We start from the raw sequence: 20,046 nt of genomic DNA, 5'->3' as shown, positions 1-20,046 counted from the left end.
ACTGGCCACAGTAAGAAAAAGTGGCAGACTGGGTGAGCAATGGGGACGAGTAACTATGACTCTCTTAAGGTAGCCAATGCCTCGTTACTATGGGTTTGGATTAAGAAATCTCGAATAACCCCTAGGAGGAGAAACGATGACTCTTTTATGATACACAACTAGTGAATTATAGTTTCTGGCAGACAAAAACTACACAAAAAGTAGTAGACTGTGTGAGCAACTGGGAGGAAGAAGTATTACACTTTTAGATAGCGACTTTTTCGTCACGAGAGGTATTGCATCAGAGAATACCAGTAACCTACCGAAGGAGTAACGATGAATCTCTTAAGATACACAACGAGTGACATATCGCTTCTGGCAGACTGGCCACAGTAAGAAAAAGTGGCAGACTGGGTGAGCAATTGGGACGAGGAACTAAAACTCTCTTAAGGTAGCCAATGCCTCGTCACTAAGGGTTTGGATTAAGAAATCTCGAATAACCCCTAGGAGGAGAAACGATGACTCTTTTATGATACACAACTAGTGACATATCGCTTCTGGCAGACTGGCAAGTACACAGAAAGTAGTAAACTGTGTGAGCAAGTGGGAGGAAGAAGTATTGCACTATTAAGATAGCGAATTTTTCGTCACGAGAGGTATTGCATCAGAGAATACCAGTAACCTATGGAAGTAGTAACGATGAATTTCTTAAGATACACAACGAGTGACATATCGCTTCTGGCAGACTGGCAAGTACACAAAAAGTAGTAAACTGTGTGAGCAACTGGGAGGAAGAAGTATTGCACTATTAAGATAGCGACTTTTTCGTCACGAGACGTATTGCATCAGAGAATAACAGTAACCTATGGAAGGAGTAACGATGAATCTCTTAAGATACACAACGAGTGACATATCGCTTCTGGCAGACTGGCCACAGTAAGAAAAAGTGGCAGACTGGGTGAGCAATGGGGACGAGTAACTATGACTCTCTTAAGGTAGCCAATGCCTCGTTACTTGGGGTTTGGATTAAGAAATCTCGAATAACCCCTAGGAGGAGAAACGATGACTCTTTTATGATACACAACTAGTGACATATCGCTTCTGGCAGACTGGCAAGTACACAAAAAGCAGGAAACAGTGTGAGCAACTGGGTGGAAGAAGTATGGCACTATTAAGAAAGCCAATGTTTCGTCACGAGAGGTATTGAATCAGAGAATACGAGTAACCTATGGAGGGAGTAACGATGAATCTATTAAGACACACAACGAGTGACATATCGCTTCTGGCAGACTGGCCACAGTAAGAATAAGTGGCAGACTGATTGAGCAATAGGGACGAGTAACTATGACTCTCTTAAGGTAGCCAATGCCTCGTTACTAGGGGTTTGGATTAAGAAATCTCGAATAACCAGTAGGAGGAGAAACGATGACACTTTTATGATACACAACTAGTGAATTATTGTATCTGGCAGACAAAAACTACACAAAAAGTAGTAGACTGTGTGAGCAACTGGGAGGAAGAAGTATTGCACTATTAAGATAGCGACTTTTTCGTCACGAGAGGTATTGAATCAGAGAATACCAGTAACCTATTGAAGGAGTAACGATGAATCTCTTAAGATACACAACAAGTGACATATCTCTTCTGGCAGACTGGCCACAGTAAGAATAATTGGCAGACTGGGTGAGCAATATGGACGAGTAGCTATGACTCTCTTAAGGTAGCCAATGCCTCGTCACTAGGGGTTTGGATTAAGAAACCTCGAATAACCCCTAGGAGGAGAAACGATGACTCTTTTATGATACACAACTTGTGACATATCGCTTCTGGCAGACTGGCAAGTACACAAAAAGTAGTAAACTGTGTGAGCAACTGGGAGGAAGAAGTATTGCACTATTAAGATAGCGACTTTTTCTTCACGAGAGGTATTGCGTCAGAGAATACCAGTAACCTATGGAAGGAGTAACGATGAATCTCTTAAGATACACAACGAGTGACATATCGCTTCTGGCAGACTGGCCACAGTAAGAATAAGTGGCAGACTGGGTGAGCAATTGGGACGAGTAACTATGACTCTCTTAAGGTAGCCAATGCCTCGGTACTAGGGGTTTGGATTAAGAAATCTCGAATAACCCCTAGGAGGAGAAACGATGACACTTTTATGATACACAACTAGTGAATTATAGTTTCTGGCAGACAAAAACTACACAAAAAGTAGTAGACTGTGTGAGCAACTGGGAGGAAGAAGTATTGCACTATTAAGATAGCGAGTTTTTCGTCACGAGAGGTATTGAATCAGAGAATACCAGTAACCTATGGAAGGAGTAACGATGAATCTCTTAAGATACACAACGAGTGAAATATCGCTTCTGGCAGACTGGCCACAGTAAGAATAAGTGGCAGACTGGGTGAGCAATTGGGACGAGTAACTATGACTCTCTTAAGGTAGCCAATGCCTCGTCACTATTGGTTTGGATTAAGAAATCTCGAATAACCCCTAGGAGGAGAAACGATGACACTTTTATGATACACAACTAGTGACATATCACTTCTGGCAGACTGGCAAGTACACAAAAAGTAGTAAACTGTGTGAGCAACTGGGAGGAAGAAGTATTGCACTATTAAGATAGCGACTTTTTCGTCACGAGACGAATTGCATCAGAGAATAACAGTAACCTATGGAAGGAGTAACGATGAATCTCTTAAGATACACAACGAGTGACATATCGCTTCTGGCAGACTGGCCACAGTAAGAAAAAGTGGCAGACTGGGTGAGCAATGGGGACGAGTAACTATGACTCTCTTAAGGTAGCCAATGCCTCGTTACTAGGGGTTTGGATTAAGAAATCTCGAATAACCCCTAGGAGGAGAAACGATGACTCTTTTATGATACACAACTAGTGACATATCGCTTCTGGCAGACTGGCAAGTACACAAAAAGTAGGAAACAGTGTGAGCAACTGGGTGGAAGAAGTATGGCACTATTAAGAAAGCCAATGTTTCGTCACGAGAGGTATTGAATCAGAGAATACGAGTAACCTATGGAGGGAGTAACGATGAATCTATTAAGACACACAACGAGTGACATATCGCTTCTGGCAGACTGGCCACAGTAAGAATAAGTGGCAGACTGATTGAGCAATAGGGACGAGTAACTATGACTCTCTTAAGGTAGCCAATGCCTCGTTACTAGGGGTTTGGATTAAGAAATCTCGAATAACCAGTAGGAGGAGAAACGATGACACTTTTATGATACACAACTAGTGAATTATTGTATCTGGCAGACAAAAACTACACAAAAAGTAGTAGACTGTGTGAGCAACTGGGAGGAAGAAGTATTGCACTATTAAGATAGCGACTTTTTCGTCACGAGAGGTATTGAATCAGAGAATACCAGTAACCTATTGAAGGAGTAACGATGAATCTCTTAAGATACACAACAAGTGACATATCTCTTCTGGCAGACTGGCCACAGTAAGAATAATTGGCAGACTGGGTGAGCAATATGGACGAGTAACTATGACTCTCTTAAGGTAGCCAATGCCTCGTCACTAGGGGTTTGGATTAAGAAACCTCGAATAACCCCTAGGAGGAGAAACGATGACTCTTTTATGATACACAACTTGTGACATATCGCTTCTGGCAGACTGGCAAGTACACAAAAAGTAGTAAACTGTGTGAGCAACTGGGAGGAAGAAGTATTGCACTATTAAGATAGCGACTTTTTCTTCACGAGAGGTATTGCGTCAGAGAATACCAGTAACCTATGGAAGGAGTAACGATGAATCTCTTAAGATACACAACGAGTGACATATCGCTTCTGGCAGACTGGCCACAGTAAGAATAAGTGGCAGACTGGGTGAGCAATTGGGACGAGTAACTATGACTCTCTTAAGGTAGCCAATGCCTCGGTACTAGGGGTTTGGATTAAGAAATCTCGAATAACCCCTAGGAGGAGAAACGATGACACTTTTATGATACTCAACTAGTGAATTATTGTATCTGGCAGACAAAAACTACACAAAAAGTAGTAGACTGTGTGAGCAACTGGGCGGAAGAAGTATTGCACTATTAAGATAGCGAGTTTTTCGTCACGAGAGGTATTGAATCAGAGAATACCAGTAACCTATGGAAGGAGTAACGATGAATCTCTTAAGATACACAACGAGTGAAATAATGCTTCTGGCAGACTGGCCACAGTAAGAATAAGTGGCAGACTGGGTGAGCAATTGGGACGAGTAACTATGACTCTCTTAAGGTAGCCAATGCCTCGTCACTATTGGTTTGGATTAAGAAATCTCGAATAACCCCTAGGAGGAGAAACGATGACACTTTTATGATACACAACTAGTGACATATCGCTTCTGGCAGACTGGCAAGTACACAAAAAGTAGTAAACTGTGTGAGCAACTGGGAGGAAGAAGTATTGCACTATTAAGATAGCGACTTTTTCGTCACGAGACATATTGCATCAGAGAATAACAGTAACCTATGGAAGGAGTAACGATGACTCTCTTAAGATACACAACGAGTGACATATCGCTTCTGGCAGACTGGCCACAGTAAGAAAAAGTGGCAGACTGGGTGAGCAATGGGGACGAGTAACTATGACTCTCTTAAGGTAGCCAATGCCTCGTTACTAGGGGTTTGGATTAAGAAATCTCGAATAACCCCTAGGAGGAGAAACGATGACTCTTTTATGACACACAACTAGTGACATATCGCTTCTGGCAGACTGGCAAGTACACAAAAAGTAGGAAACAGTGTGAGCAACTGGGTGGAAGAAGTATGGCACTATTAAGAAAGCCAATGTTTCGTCACGAGAGGTATTGAATCAGAGAATACGAGTAACCTATGGAGGGAGTAACGATGAATCTATTAAGACACACAACGAGTGACATATCGCTTCTGGCAGACTGGCCACAGTAAGAATAAGTGGCAGACTGATTGAGCAATAGGGACGAGTAACTATGACTCTCTTAAGGTAGCCAATGCCTCGTTACTAGGGGTTTGGATTAAGAAATCTCGAATAACCAGTAGGAGGAGAAACGATGACACTTTTATGATACACAACTAGTGAATTATTGTATCTGGCAGACAAAAACTACACAAAAAGTAGTAGACTGTGTGAGCAACTGGGAGGAAGAAGTATTGCACTATTAAGATAGCGACTTTTTCGTCACGAGAGGTATTGAATCAGAGAATACCAGTAACCTATTGAAGGAGTAACGATGAATCTCTTAAGATACACAACAAGTGACATATCTCTTCTGGCAGACTGGCCACAGTAAGAATAATTGGCAGACTGGGTGAGCAATATGGACGAGTAACTATGACTCTCTTAAGGTAGCCAATGCCTCGTCACTAGGGGTTTGGATTAAGAAACCTCGAATAACCCCTAGGAGGAGAAACGATGACTCTTTTATGATACACAACTTGTGACATATCGCTTCTGGCAGACTGGCAAGTACACAAAAAGTAGTAAACTGTGTGAGCAACTGGGAGGAAGAAGTATTGCACTATTAAGATAGCGACTTTTTCTTCACGAGAGGTATTGCGTCAGAGAATACCAGTAACCTATGGAAGGAGTAACGATGAATCTCTTAAGATACACATCGAGTGACATATCGCTTCTGGCAGACTGGCCACAGTAAGAATAAGTGGCAGACTGGGTGAGCAATTGGGACGAGTAACTATGACTCTCTTAAGGTAGCCAATGCCTCGGTACTAGGGGTTTGGATTAAGAAATCTCGAATAACCCCTAGGAGGAGAAACGATGACACTTTTATGATACTCAACTAGTGAATTATAGTTTCTGGCAGACAAAAACTACACAAAAAGTAGTTGACTGTGTGAGCAACTGGGCGGAAGAAGTATTGCACTATTAAGATAGCGAGTTTTTCGTCACGAGAGGTATTGAATCAGAGAATACCAGTAACCTATGGAAGGAGTAACGATGAATCTCTTAAGATACACAACGAGTGACATATCGCTTCTGGCAGACTGGCCACAGTAAGAAAAAGTGGCAGACTGGGTGAGCAAGTGGGACGAGTAACTATGACTCTCTTAAGGTAGCCAATGCCTCGTTACTAGGGGTTTGGATTAAGAAATCTCGAATAACCCCTAGGAGGAGAAACGATGACACTTTTATGATACACAACTAGTGACATATCGCTTCTGGCAGACTGGCAAGTAGACAAAAAGTAGTAAACTGTGTGAGCAACTGGGAGGAAGAAGTATTGCACTATTAAGATAGCGACTTTTTCGTCACGAGACGTATTGCATCAGAGAATAACAGTAACCTATGGAAGGAGTAACGATGAATCTCTTAAGATACACAACGAGTGACAAATCGCTTCTGGCAGACTGGCCACAGTAAGAAAAAGTGGCAGACTGGGTGAGCAATGGGGACGAGTAACTATGACTCTCTTAAGGTAGCCAATGCCTCGTTACTAGGGGTTTGGATTAAGAAATCTCGAATAACCCCTAGGAGGAGAAACGATGACTCTTTTATGATACACAACTAGTGACATATCGCTTCTGGCAGACTGGCAAGTACACAAAAAGTAGGAAACAGTGTGAGCAACTGGGTGGAAGAAGTATGGCACTATTAAGAAAGCCAATGTTTCGTCACGAGAGGTATTGAATCAGAGAATACGAGTAACCTATGGAGGGAGTAACGATGAATCTATTAAGACACACAACGAGTGACATATCGCTTCTGGCAGACTGGCCACAGTAAGAATAAGTCTCAGACTGATTGAGCAATAGGGACGAGTAACTATGACTCTCTTAAGGTAGCCAATGCCTCGTTACTAGGGGTTTGGAATAAGAAATCTCGAATAACCAGTAGGAGGAGAAACGATGACACTTTTATGATACACAACTAGTGAATTATAATATCTGGCAGACAAAAACTACACAAAAAGTAGTAGACTGTGTGAGCAACTGGGAGGAAGAAGTATTGCACTATTAAGATAGCGACTTTTTCGTCACGAGAGGATTGAATCAGAGAATACCAGTAACCTATTGAAGGAGTAACGATAAATCTCTTAAGATACACAACAAGTGACATATCTCTTGTGGCAGACTGGCCACAGTAAGAATAATTGGCAGACTTGGTGAGCAATATGGACGAGTAACTATGACTCTCTTAAGGTAGCCAATGCCTCGTCACTAGGGGTTTGGATTAAGAAACCTCGAATAACCACTAGGAGGAGAAACGATGACACTTTTATGATACACAACTTGTGACATATCGCTTCTGGCAGACTGGCAAGTACACAAAAAGTAGTAAACTGTGTGAGCAACTGGGAGGAAGAAGTATTGCACTATTAAGATAGCGACTTTTTCTTCACGAGCGGTATTGCATCAGAGAATACCAGTAACCTATGGAAGGAGTAACGATGAATCTCTTAAGATACACAACGAGTGACATATCGCTTCTGGCAGACTGGCCACAGTAAGAAAAAGTGGCAGACTGGGTGAGCAAGTGGGACGAGTAACTATGACACTCTTAAGGTAGCCAATGCCTCGTTACTAGGGGTTTGGATTAAGAAATCTCGAATAACCCCTAGGAGGAGAAACGATGACACTTTTATGATACACAACTAGTGACATATCGCTTCTGGCAGACTGGCAAGTACACAAAAAGTAGTAAACTGTGTGAGCAACTGGGAGGAAGAAGTATTGCACTATTAAGATAGCGACTTTTTCGTCACGAGACGTATTGCATCAGAGAATACCAGTAACCTATGGAAGGAGTAACGATGAATCTCTTAAGATACACAACGAGTGACATATCGCTTCTGGCAGACTGGCCACAGTAAGAAAAAGTGGCAGACTGGGTGAGCAATTGGGACGAGTAACTATGACTCTCTTAAGGTAGCCAATGCCTCGTCACTAAGGGTTTGGATTAAGAAATCTCGAATAACCCTAAGAGGAGAAACGATGACTCTTTTATGATACACAACTAGTGACATATCGCTTCTGGCACACTGGCAAGTACACAAAAAGTAGGAAACAGTGTGAGCAACTGGGAGGAAGAAGTATGGCACTATTAAGAAAGCCAATGTTTCGTCACGAGAGGTATTGAATCAGAGAATACGAGTAACCTATGGAGGGAGTAACGATGAATCTCTTAAGATACACAACGAGAGACATATCGCTTCTGCCAGACTGGCCACAGTAAGAAAAAGTGGCAGACTGGGTGAGCAAGTGGGACGAGTAACTATGACTCTCTTAAGGTAGCCAATGCCTCGTTACTATGGGTTTGGATTAAGAAATCTCGAATAACCCCTAGGAGGAGAAACGATGACACTTTTATGATACACAACTAGTGAATTATAGTTTCTGGCAGACAAAAACTACACAAAAAGTAGTAGACTGTGTGAGCAACTGGGAGGAAGAAGTATTGCACTTTTAAGATATCGACTTTTTCGTCACGAGAGGTATTGCATCAGAGAATACCAGTAACCTATGAAAGGAGTAACGATGAATCTCTTAAGATACACAACGAGTGACATATCGCTTCTGGCAGACTGGCCACAGTAAGAAAAAGTGGCAGACTGGGTGAGCAATTGGGACGAGGAACTAAAACTCTCTTAAGGTAGCCAATGCCTCGTCACTAAGGGTTTGGATTAAGAAATCTCGAATAACCCCTAGGAGGAGAAACGATGACTCTTTTATGATACACAACTAGTGACATATCGCTTCTGGCAGACTGGCAAGTACACAGAAAGTAGTAAACTGTGTGAGCAAGTGGGAGGAAGAAGTATTGCACTATTAAGATAGCGAATTTTTCGTCACGAGAGGTATTGCATCAGAGAATACCAGTAACCTATGGAAGGAGTAACGATGAATTTCTTAAGATACACAACGAGTGACATATCGCTTCTGGCAGACTGGCAAGTACACAAAAAGTATTAAACTGTGTGAGCAACTGGGAGGAAGAAGTATTGCACTATTAAGATAGCGACTTTTTCGTCACGAGACGTATTGCATCAGAGAATAACAGTAACCTATGGAAGGAGTAACGATGAATCTCTTAAGATACACAACGAGTGACATATCGCTTCTGGCAGACTGGCCACAGTAAGAAAAAGTGGCAGACTGGGTGAGCAATGGGGACGAGTAACTATGACTCTCTTAAGGTAGCCAATGCCTCGTTACTAGGGGTTTGGATTAAGAAATCTCGAATAACCCCTAGGAGGAGAAACGATGACTCTTTTATGATACACAACTAGTGACATATCGCTTCTGGCAGACTGGCAAGTACACAAAAAGTAGGAAACAGTGTGAGCAACTGGGTGGAAGAAGTATGGCACTATTAAGAAAGCCAATGTTTCGTCACGAGAGGTATTGAATCAGAGAATACGAGTAACCTATGGAGGGAGTAACGATGAATCTATTAAGACACACAACGAGTGACATATCGCTTCTGGCAGACTGGCCACAGTAAGAATAAGTGGCAGACTGATTGAGCAATAGGGACGAGTAACTATGACTCTCTTAAGGTAGCCAATGCCTCGTTACTAGGGGTTTGGATTAAGAAATCTCGAATAACCAGTAGGAGGAGAAACAATGACACTTTTATGATACACAACTAGTGAATTATTGTATCTGGCAGACAAAAACTACACAAAAAGTAGTAGACTGTGTGAGCAACTGGGAGGAAGAAGTATTGCACTATTAAGATAGCGACTTTTTCGTCACGAGAGGTATTGAATCAGAGAATACCAGTAACCTATTGAAGGAGTAACGATGAATCTCTTAAGATACACAACAAGTGACATATCTCTTCTGGCAGACTGGCCACAGTAAGAATAATTGGCAGACTGGGTGAGCAATATGGACGAGTAACTATGACTCTCTTAAGGTAGCCAATGCCTCGTCACTAGGGGTTTGGATTAAGAAACCTCGAATAACCCCTAGCAGGAGAAACGATGACTCTTTTATGATACACAACTTGTGACATATCGCTTCTGGCAGACTGGCAAGTACACAAAAAGTAGTAAACTGTGTGAGCAACTGGGAGGAAGAAGTATTGCACTATTAAGATAGCGACTTTTTCTTCACGAGAGGTATTGCGTCAGAGAATACCAGTAACCTATGGAAGGAGTAACGATGAATCTCTTAAGATACACAACGAGTGACATATCGCTTCTGGCAGACTGGCCACAGTAAGAATAAGTGGCAGACTGGGTGAGCAATTGGGACGAGTAACTATGACTCTCTTAAGGTAGCCAATGCCTCGGTACTAGGGGTTTGGATTAAGAAATCTCGAATAACCCCTAGGAGGAGAAACGATGACACTTTTATGATACTCAACTAGTGAATTATAGTTTCTGGCAGACAAAAACTACACAAAAAGTAGTAGACTGTGTGAGCAACTGGGCGGAAGAAGTATTGCACTATTAAGATAGCGAGTTTTTCGTCACGAGAGGTATTGAATCAGAGAATACCAGTAACCTATGGAAGGAGTAACGATGAATCTCTTAAGATACACAACAAGTGACATATCTCTTCTGGCAGACTGGCCACAGTAAGAATAATTGGCAGACTGGGTGAGCAATATGGACGAGTAACTATGACTCTCTTAAGGTAGCCAATGCCTCGTCACTATTGGTTTGGATTAAGAAATCTCGAATAACCCCTAGGAGGAGAAACGATGACACTTTTATGATACACAACTAGTGACATATCGCTTCTGGCAGACTGGCAAGTACACAAAAAGTAGTAAACTGTGTGAGCAACTGGGAGGAAGAAGTATTGCACTATTAAGATAGCGACTTTTTCGTCACGAGACGTATTGCATCAGAGAATAACAGTAACCTATGGAAGGAGTAACGATGAATCTCTTAAGATACACAACGAGTGACAAATCGCTTCTGGCAGACTGGCCACAGTAAGAAAAAGTGGCAGACTGGGTGAGCAATGGGGACGAGTAACTATGACTCTCTTAAGGTAGCCAATGCCTCGTTACTAGGGGTTTGGATTAAGAAATCTCGAATAACCCCTAGGAGGAGAAACGATGACTCTTTTATGATACACAACTAGTGACATATCGCTTCTGGCAGACTGGCAAGTACACAAAAAGTAGGAAACAGTGTGAGCAACTGGGTGGAAGAAGTATGGCACTATTAAGAAAGCCAATGTTTCGTCACGAGAGGTATTGAATCAGAGAATACGAGTAACCTATGGAGGGAGTAACGATGAATCTATTAAGACACACAACGAGTGACATATCGCTTCTGGCAGACTGGCCACAGTAAGAATAAGTCTCAGACTGATTGAGCAATAGGGACGAGTAACTATGACTCTCTTAAGGTAGCCAATGCCTCGTTACTAGGGGTTTGGAATAAGAAATCTCGAATAACCAGTAGGAGGAGAAACGATGACACTTTTATGATACACAACTAGTGAATTATAATATCTGGCAGACAAAAACTACACAAAAAGTAGTAGACTGTGTGAGCAACTGGGAGGAAGAAGTATTGCACTATTAAGATAGCGACTTTTTCGTCACGAGAGGATTGAATCAGAGAATACCAGTTACCTATTGAAGGAGTAACGATAAATCTCTTAAGATACACAACAAGTGACATATCTCTTGTGGCAGACTGGCCACAGTAAGAATAATTGGCAGACTTGGTGAGCAATATGGACGAGTAACTATGACTCTCTTAAGGTAGCCAATGCCTCGTCACTAGGGGTTTGGATTAAGAAACCTCGAATAACCACTAGGAGGAGAAACGATGACACTTTTATGATACACAACTAGTGACATATCGCTTCTGGCAGACTGGCAAGTACACAAAAAGTAGTAAACTGTGTGAGCAACTGGGAGGAAGAAGTATTGCACTATTAAGATAGCGACTTTTTCTTCACGAGCGGTATTGCATCAGAGAATACCAGTAACCTATGGAAGGAGTAACGATGAATCTCTTAAGATACACAACGAGTGACATATCGCTTCTGGCAGACTGGCCACAGTAAGAAAAAGTGGCAGACTGGGTGAGCAAGTGGGACGAGTAACTATGACACTCTTAAGGTAGCCAATGCCTCGTTACTAGGGGTTTGGATTAAGAAATCTCGAATAACCCCTAGGAGGAGAAACGATGACACTTTTATGATACACAACTAGTGACATATCGCTTCTGGCAGACTGGCAAGTACACAAAAAGTAGTAAACTGTGTGAGCAACTGGGAGGAAGAAGTATTGCACTATTAAGATAGCGACTTTTTCGTCACGAGACGTATTGCATCAGAGAATACCAGTAACCTATGGAAGGAGTAACGATGAATCTCTTAAGATACACAACGAGTGACATATCGCTTCTGGCAGACTGGCCACAGTAAGAAAAAGTGGCAGACTGGGTGAGCAATTGGGACGAGTAACTATGACTCTCTTAAGGTAGCCAATGCCTCGTCACTAAGGGTTTGGATTAAGAAATCTCGAATAACCCTAAGAGGAGAAACGATGACTCTTTTATGATACACAACTAGTGACATATCGCTTCTGGCACACTGGCAAGTACACAAAAAGTAGGAAACAGTGTGAGCAACTGGGAGGAAGAAGTATGGCACTATTAAGAAAGCCAATGTTTCGTCACGAGAGGTATTGAATCAGAGAATACGAGTAACCTATGGAGGGAGTAACGATGAATCTCTTAAGATACACAACGAGAGACATATCGCTTCTGCCAGACTGGCCACAGTAAGAAAAAGTGGCAGACTGGGTGAGCAAGTGGGACGAGTAACTATGACTCTCTTAAGGTAGCCAATGCCTCGTTACTATGGGTTTGGATTAAGAAATCTCGAATAACCCCTAGGAGGAGAAACGATGACACTTTTATGATACACAACTAGTGAATTATAGTTTCTGGCAGACAAAAACTACACAAAAAGTAGTAGACTGTGTGAGCAACTGGGAGGAAGAAGTATTGCACTTTTAAGATATCGACTTTTTCGTCACGAGAGGTATTGCATCAGAGAATACCAGTAACCTATGAAAGGAGTAACGATGAATCTCTTAAGATACACAACGAGTGACATATCGCTTCTGGCAGACTGGCCACAGTAAGAAAAAGTGGCAGACTGGGTGAGCAATTGGGACGAGGAACTAAAACTCTCTTAAGGTAGCCAATGCCTCGTCACTAAGGGTTTGGATTAAGAAATCTCGAATAACCCCTAGGAGGAGAAACGATGACTCTTTTATGATACACAACTAGTGACATATCGCTTCTGGCAGACTGGCAAGTACACAGAAAGTAGTAAACTGTGTGAGCAAGTGGGAGGAAGAAGTATTGCACTATTAAGATAGCGAATTTTTCGTCACGAGAGGTATTGCATCAGAGAATACCAGTAACCTATGGAAGGAGTAACGATGAATTTCTTAAGATACACAACGAGTGACATATCGCTTCTGGCAGACTGGCAAGTACACAAAAAGTATTAAACTGTGTGAGCAACTGGGAGGAAGAAGTATTGCACTATTAAGATAGCGACTTTTTCGTCACGAGACGTACTGCATCAGAGAATAACAGTAACCTATGGAAGGAGTAACGATGAATCTCTTAAGATACACAACGAGTGACATATCGCTTCTGGCAGACTGGCCACAGTAAGAAAAAGTGGCAGACTGGGTGAGCAATGGGGACGAGTAACTATGACTCTCTTAAGGTAGCCAATGCCTCGTTACTAGGGGTTTGGATTAAGAAATCTCGAATAACCCCTAGGAGGAGAAACGATGACTCTTTTATGATACACAACTAGTGACATATCGCTTCTGGCAGACTGGCAAGTACACAAAAAGTAGGAAACAGTGTGAGCAACTGGGTGGAAGAAGTATGGCACTATTAAGAAAGCCAATGTTTCGTCACGAGAGGTATTGAATCAGAGAATACGAGTAACCTATGGAGGGAGTAACGATGAATCTATTAAGACACACAACGAGTGACATATCGCTTCTGGCAGACTGGCCACAGTAAGAATAAGTGGCAGACTGATTGAGCAATAGGGACGAGTAACTATGACTCTCTTAAGGTAGCCAATGCCTCGTTACTAGGGGTTTGGATTAAGAAATCTCGAATAACCAGTAGGAGGAGAAACAATGACACTTTTATGATACACAACTAGTGAATTATTGTATCTGGCAGACAAAAACTACACAAAAAGTAGTAGACTGTGTGAGCAACTGGGAGGAAGAAGTATTGCACTATTAAGATAGCGACTTTTTCTTCACGAGAGGTATTGCGTCAGAGAATACCAGTAACCTATGGAAGGAGTAACGATGAATCTCTTAAGATACACAACGAGTGACATATCGCTTCTGGCAGACTGGCCACAGTAAGAATAAGTGGCAGACTGGGTGAGTAATTGGGACGAGTAACTATGACTCTCTTAAGGTAGCCAATGCCTCGGTACTAGGGGTTTGGATTAAGAAATCTCGAATAACCCCTAGGAGGAGAAACGATGACACTTTTATGATACACAACTAGTGAATTATAGTTTCTGGCAGACAAAAACTACACAAAAAGTAGTAGACTGTGTGAGCAACTGGGAGGAAGAAGTATTGCACTATTAAGATAGCGAGTTTTTCGTCACGAGAGGTATTGAATCAGAGAATACCAGTAACCTATGGAAGGAGTAACGATGAATCTCTTAAGATACACAACGAGTGAAATATCGCTTCTGGCAGACTGGCCACAGTAAGAATAAGTGGCAGACTGGGTGAGCAATTGGGACGAGTAACTATGACTCTCTTAAGGTAGCCAATGCCTCGTCACTATTGGTTTGGATTAAGAAATCTCGAATAACCCCTAGGAGGAGAAACGATGACACTTTTATGATACACAACTAGTGACATATCGCTTCTGGCAGACTGGCAAGTACACAAAAAGTAGTAAACTGTGTGAGCAACTGGGAGGAAGAAGTATTGCACTATTAAGATAGCGACTTTTTCGTCACGAGACGTATTGCATCAGAGAATAACAGTAACCTATGGAAGGAGTAACGATGAATCTCTTAAGATACACAACGAGTGACATATCGCTTCTGGCAGACTGGCCACAGTAAGAAAAAGTGGCAGACTGGGTGAGCAATGGGGACGAGTAACTATGACTCTCTTAAGGTAGCCAATGCCTCGTTACTAGGGGTTTGGATTAAGAAATCTCGAATAACCCCTAGGAGGAGAAACGATGACTCTTTTATGATACACAACTAGTGACATATCGCTTCTGGCAGACTGGCAAGTACACAAAAAGTAGGAAACAGTGTGAGCAACTGGGTGGAAGAAGTATGGCACTATTAAGAAAGCCAATGTTTCGTCACGAGAGGTATTGAATCAGAGAATACGAGTAACCTATGGAGGGAGTAACGATGAATCTATTAAGACACACAACGAGTGACATATCGCTTCTGGCAGACTGGCCACAGTAAGAATAAGTGGCAGACTGATTGAGCAATAGGGACGTGTAACTATGACTCTCTTAAGGTAGCCAATGCCTCGTTACTAGGGGTTTGGATTAAGAAATCTCGAATAACCAGTAGGAGGAGAAACGATGACACTTTTATGATACACAACTAGTGAATTATTGTATCTGGCACACAAAAACTACACAAAAAGTAGTAGACTGTGTGAGCAACTGGGAGGAAGAAGTATTGCACTATTAAGATAGCGACTTTTTCGTCACGAGAGGTATTGAATCAGAGAATACCAGTAACCTATTGAAGGAGTAACGATGAATCTCTTAAGATACACAACAAGTGACATATCTCTTCTGGCAGACTGGCCACAGTAAGAATAATTGGCAGACTGGGTGAGCAATATGGACGAGTAACTATGACTCTCTTAAGGTAGCCAATGCCTCGTCACTAGGGGTTTGGATTAAGAAACCTCGAATAACCCCTAGGAGGAGAAACGATGACTCTTTTATGATACACAACTTGTGACATATCGCTTCTGGCAGACTGGCAAGTACACAAAAAGTAGTAAACTGTGTGAACAACTGGGAGGAAGAAGTATTGCACTATTAAGATAGCGACTTTTTCTTCACGAGAGGTATTGCGTCAGAGAATACCAGTAACCTATGGAAGGAGTAACGATGAATCTCTTAAGATACACAACGAGTGACATATCGCTTCTGGCAGACTGGCCACAGTAAGAATAAGTGGCAGACTGGGTGGGCAATTGGGACGAGTAACTATGACTCTCTTAAGGTAGCCAATGCCTCGGTACTAGGGGTTTGGATTAAGAAATCTCGAATAACCCCTAGGAGGAGAAACGATGACACTTTTATGATACTCAACTAGTGAATTATAGTTTCTGGCAGACAAAAACTACACAAAAAGTAGTAGACTGTGTGAGCAACTGGGCGGAAGAAGTATTGCACTATTAAGATAGCGAGTTTTTCGTCACGAGAGGTATTGAATCAGAGAATACCAGTAACCTATGGAAGGAGTAACGATGAATCTCTTAAGATACACAACGAGTGAAATAATGCTTCTGGCAGACTGGCCACAGTAAGAATAAGTGGCAGACTGGGTGAGCAATTGGGACGAGTAACTATGACTCTCTTAAGGTAGCCAATGCCTCGTCACTATTGGTTTGGATTAAGAAATCTCGAATAACCCCTAGGAGGAGAAACGATGACACTTTTATGATACACAACTAGTGACATATCGCTTCTGGCAGACTGGCAAGTACACAAAAAGTAGTAAACTGTGTGAGCAACTGGGAGGAAGAAGTATTGCACTATTAAGATAGCGACTTTTTCGTCACGAGACGTATTGCATCAGAGAATAACAGTAACCTATGGAAGGAGTAACGATGAATCTCTTAAGATACACAACGAGTGACAAATCGCTTCTGGCAGACTGGCCACAGTAAGAAAAAGTGGCAGACTGGGTGAGCAATGGGGACGAGTAACTATGACTCTCTTAAGGTAGCCAATGCCTCGTTACTAGGGGTTTGGATTAAGAAATCTCGAATAACCCCTAGGAGGAGAAACGATGACTCTTTTATGATACACAACTAGTGACATATCGCTTCTGGCAGACTGGCAAGTACACAAAAAGTAGGAAACAGTGTGAGCAACTGGGTGGAAGAAGTATGGCACTATTAAGAAAGCCAATGTTTCGTCACGAGAGGTATTGAATCAGAGAATACGAGTAACCTATGGAGGGAGTAACGATGAATCTATTAAGACACACAACGAGTGACATATCGCTTCTGGCAGACTGGCCACAGTAAGAATAAGTCTCAGACTGATTGAGCAATAGGGACGAGTAACTATGACTCTCTTAAGGTAGCCAATGCCTCGTTACTAGGGGTTTGGAATAAGAAATCTCGAATAACCAGTAGGAGGAGAAACGATGACACTTTTATGATACACAACTAGTGAATTATAGTATCTGGCAGACAAAAACTACACAAAAAGTAGTAGACTGTGTGAGCAACTGGGAGGAAGAAGTATTGCACTATTAAGATAGCGACTTTTTCGTCACGAGAGGATTGTATCAGAGAATACCAGTAACCTATTGAAGGAGTAACGATAAATCTCTTAAGATACACAACAAGTGACATATCTCTTGTGGCAGACTGGCCACAGTAAGAATAATTGGCAGACTTGGTGAGCAATATGGACGAGTAACTATGACTCTCTTAAGGTAGCCAATGCCTCGTCACTAGGGGTTTGGATTAAGAAACCTCGAATAACCACTAGGAGGAGAAACGATGACACTTTTATGATACACAACTTGTGACATATCGCTTCTGGCAGACTGGCAAGTACACAAAAAGTAGTAAACTGTGTGAGCAACTGGGAGGAAGAAGTATTGCACTATTAAGATAGCGACTTTTTCTTCACTAGCGGTATTGCATCAGAGAATACCAGTAACCTATGGAAGGAGTAACGATGAATCTCTTAAGATACACAACGAGTGACATATCGCTTCTGGCAGACTGGCCACAGTAAGAAAAAGTGGCAGACTGGGTGAGCAAGTGGGACGAGTAACTATGACACTCTTAAGGTAGCCAATGCCTCGTTACTAGGGGTTTGGATTAAGAAATCTCGAATAACCCCTAGGAGGAGAAACGATGACACTTTTATGATACACAACTAGTGACATATCGCTTCTGGCAGACTGGCAAGTACACAAAAAGTAGTAAACTGTGTGAGCAACTGGGAGGAAGAAGTATTGCACTATTAAGATAGCGACTTTTTCTTCACTAGCGGTATTGCATCAGAGAATACCAGTAACCTATGGAAGGAGTAACGATGAATCTCTTAAGATACACAACGAGTGACATATCGCTTCTGGCAGACTGGCCACAGTAAGAAAAAGTGGCAGACTGGGTGAGCAATTGGGACGAGTAACTATGACTCTCTTAAGGTAGCCAATGCCTCGTCACTAGGGGTTTGGATTAAGAAACCTCGAATAACCACTAGGAGGAGAAACGATGACACTTTTATGATACACAACTTGTGACATATCGCTTCTGGCAGACTGGCAAGTACACAAAAAGTAGTAAACTGTGTGAGCAACTGGGAGGAAGAAGTATTGCACTATTAAGATAGCGACTTTTTCTTCACTAGCGGTATTGCATCAGAGAATACCAGTAACCTATGGAAGGAGTAACGATGAATCTCTTAAGATACACAACGAGTGACATATCGCTTCTGGCAGACTGGCCACAGTAAGAAAAAGTGGCAGACTGGGTGAGCAAGTGGGACGAGTAACTATGACACTCTTAAGGTAGCCAATGCCTCGTTACTAGGGGTTTGGATTAAGAAATCTCGAATAACCCCTAGGAGGAGAAACGATGACACTTTTATGATACACAACTAGTGACATATCGCTTCTGGCAGACTGGCAAGTACACAAAAAGTAGTAAACTGTGTGAGCAACTGGGAGGAAGAAGTATTGCACTATTAAGATAGCGACTTTTTCTTCACTAGCGGTATTGCATCAGAGAATACCAGTAACCTATGGAAGGAGTAACGATGAATCTCTTAAGATACACAACGAGTGACATATCGCTTCTGGCAGACTGGCCACAGTAAGAAAAAGTGGCAGACTGGGTGAGCAATTGGGACGAGTAACTATGACTCTCTTAAGGTAGCCAATGCCTCGTCACTAAGGGTTTGGATTAAGAAATCTCGAATAACCCTAAGAGGAGAAACGATGACTCTTTTATGATACACAACTAGTGACATATCGCTTCTGGCACACTGGCAAGTACACAAAAAGTAGGAAACAGTGTGAGCAACTGGGAGGAAGAAGTATGGCACTATTAAGAAAGCCAATGTTTCGTCACGAGAGGTATTGAATCAGAGAATACGAGTAACCTATGGAGGGAGTAACGATGAATCTCTTAAGATACACAACGAGAGACATATCGCTTCTGCCAGACTGGCCACAGTAAGAAAAAGTGGCAGACTGGGTGAGCAAGTGGGACGAGTAACTATGACTCTCTTAAGGTAGCCAATGCCTCGTTACTATGGGTTTGGATTAAGAAATCTCGAATAACCCCTAGGAGGAGAAACGATGACACTTTTATGATACACAACTAGTGAATTATAGTTTCTGGCAGACGAAAACTACACAAAAAGTAGTAGACTGTGTGAGCAACTGGGAGGAAGAAGTATTGCACTTTTAAGATATCGACTTTTTCGTCACGAGAGGTATTGCATCAGAGAATACCAGTAACCTATGAAAGGAGTAACGATGAATCTCTTAAGATACACAACGAGTGACATATCGCTTCTGGCAGACTGGCCACAGTAAGAAAAAGTGGCAGACTGGGTGAGCAATTGGGACGAGGAACTAAAACTCTCTTAAGGTAGCCAATGCCTCGTCACTAAGGGTTTGGATTAAGAAATCTCGAATAACCCCTAGGAGGAGAAACGATGACTCTTTTATGATACACAACTAGTGACATATCGCTTCTGGCAGACTGGCAAGTACACAGAAAGTAGTAAACTGTGTGAGCAAGTGGGAGGAAGAAGTATTGCACTATTAAGATAGCGAATTTTTCGTCACGAGAGGTATTGCATCAGAGAA

This window comes from Schistocerca gregaria, unplaced genomic scaffold (genome assembly GCF_023897955.1).
Source record: "Schistocerca gregaria isolate iqSchGreg1 unplaced genomic scaffold, iqSchGreg1.2 ptg000304l, whole genome shotgun sequence".
NCBI lineage: Eukaryota > Metazoa > Arthropoda > Insecta > Orthoptera > Acrididae > Schistocerca > Schistocerca gregaria.
Note: the sequence above shows the minus strand (reverse complement) of the source record.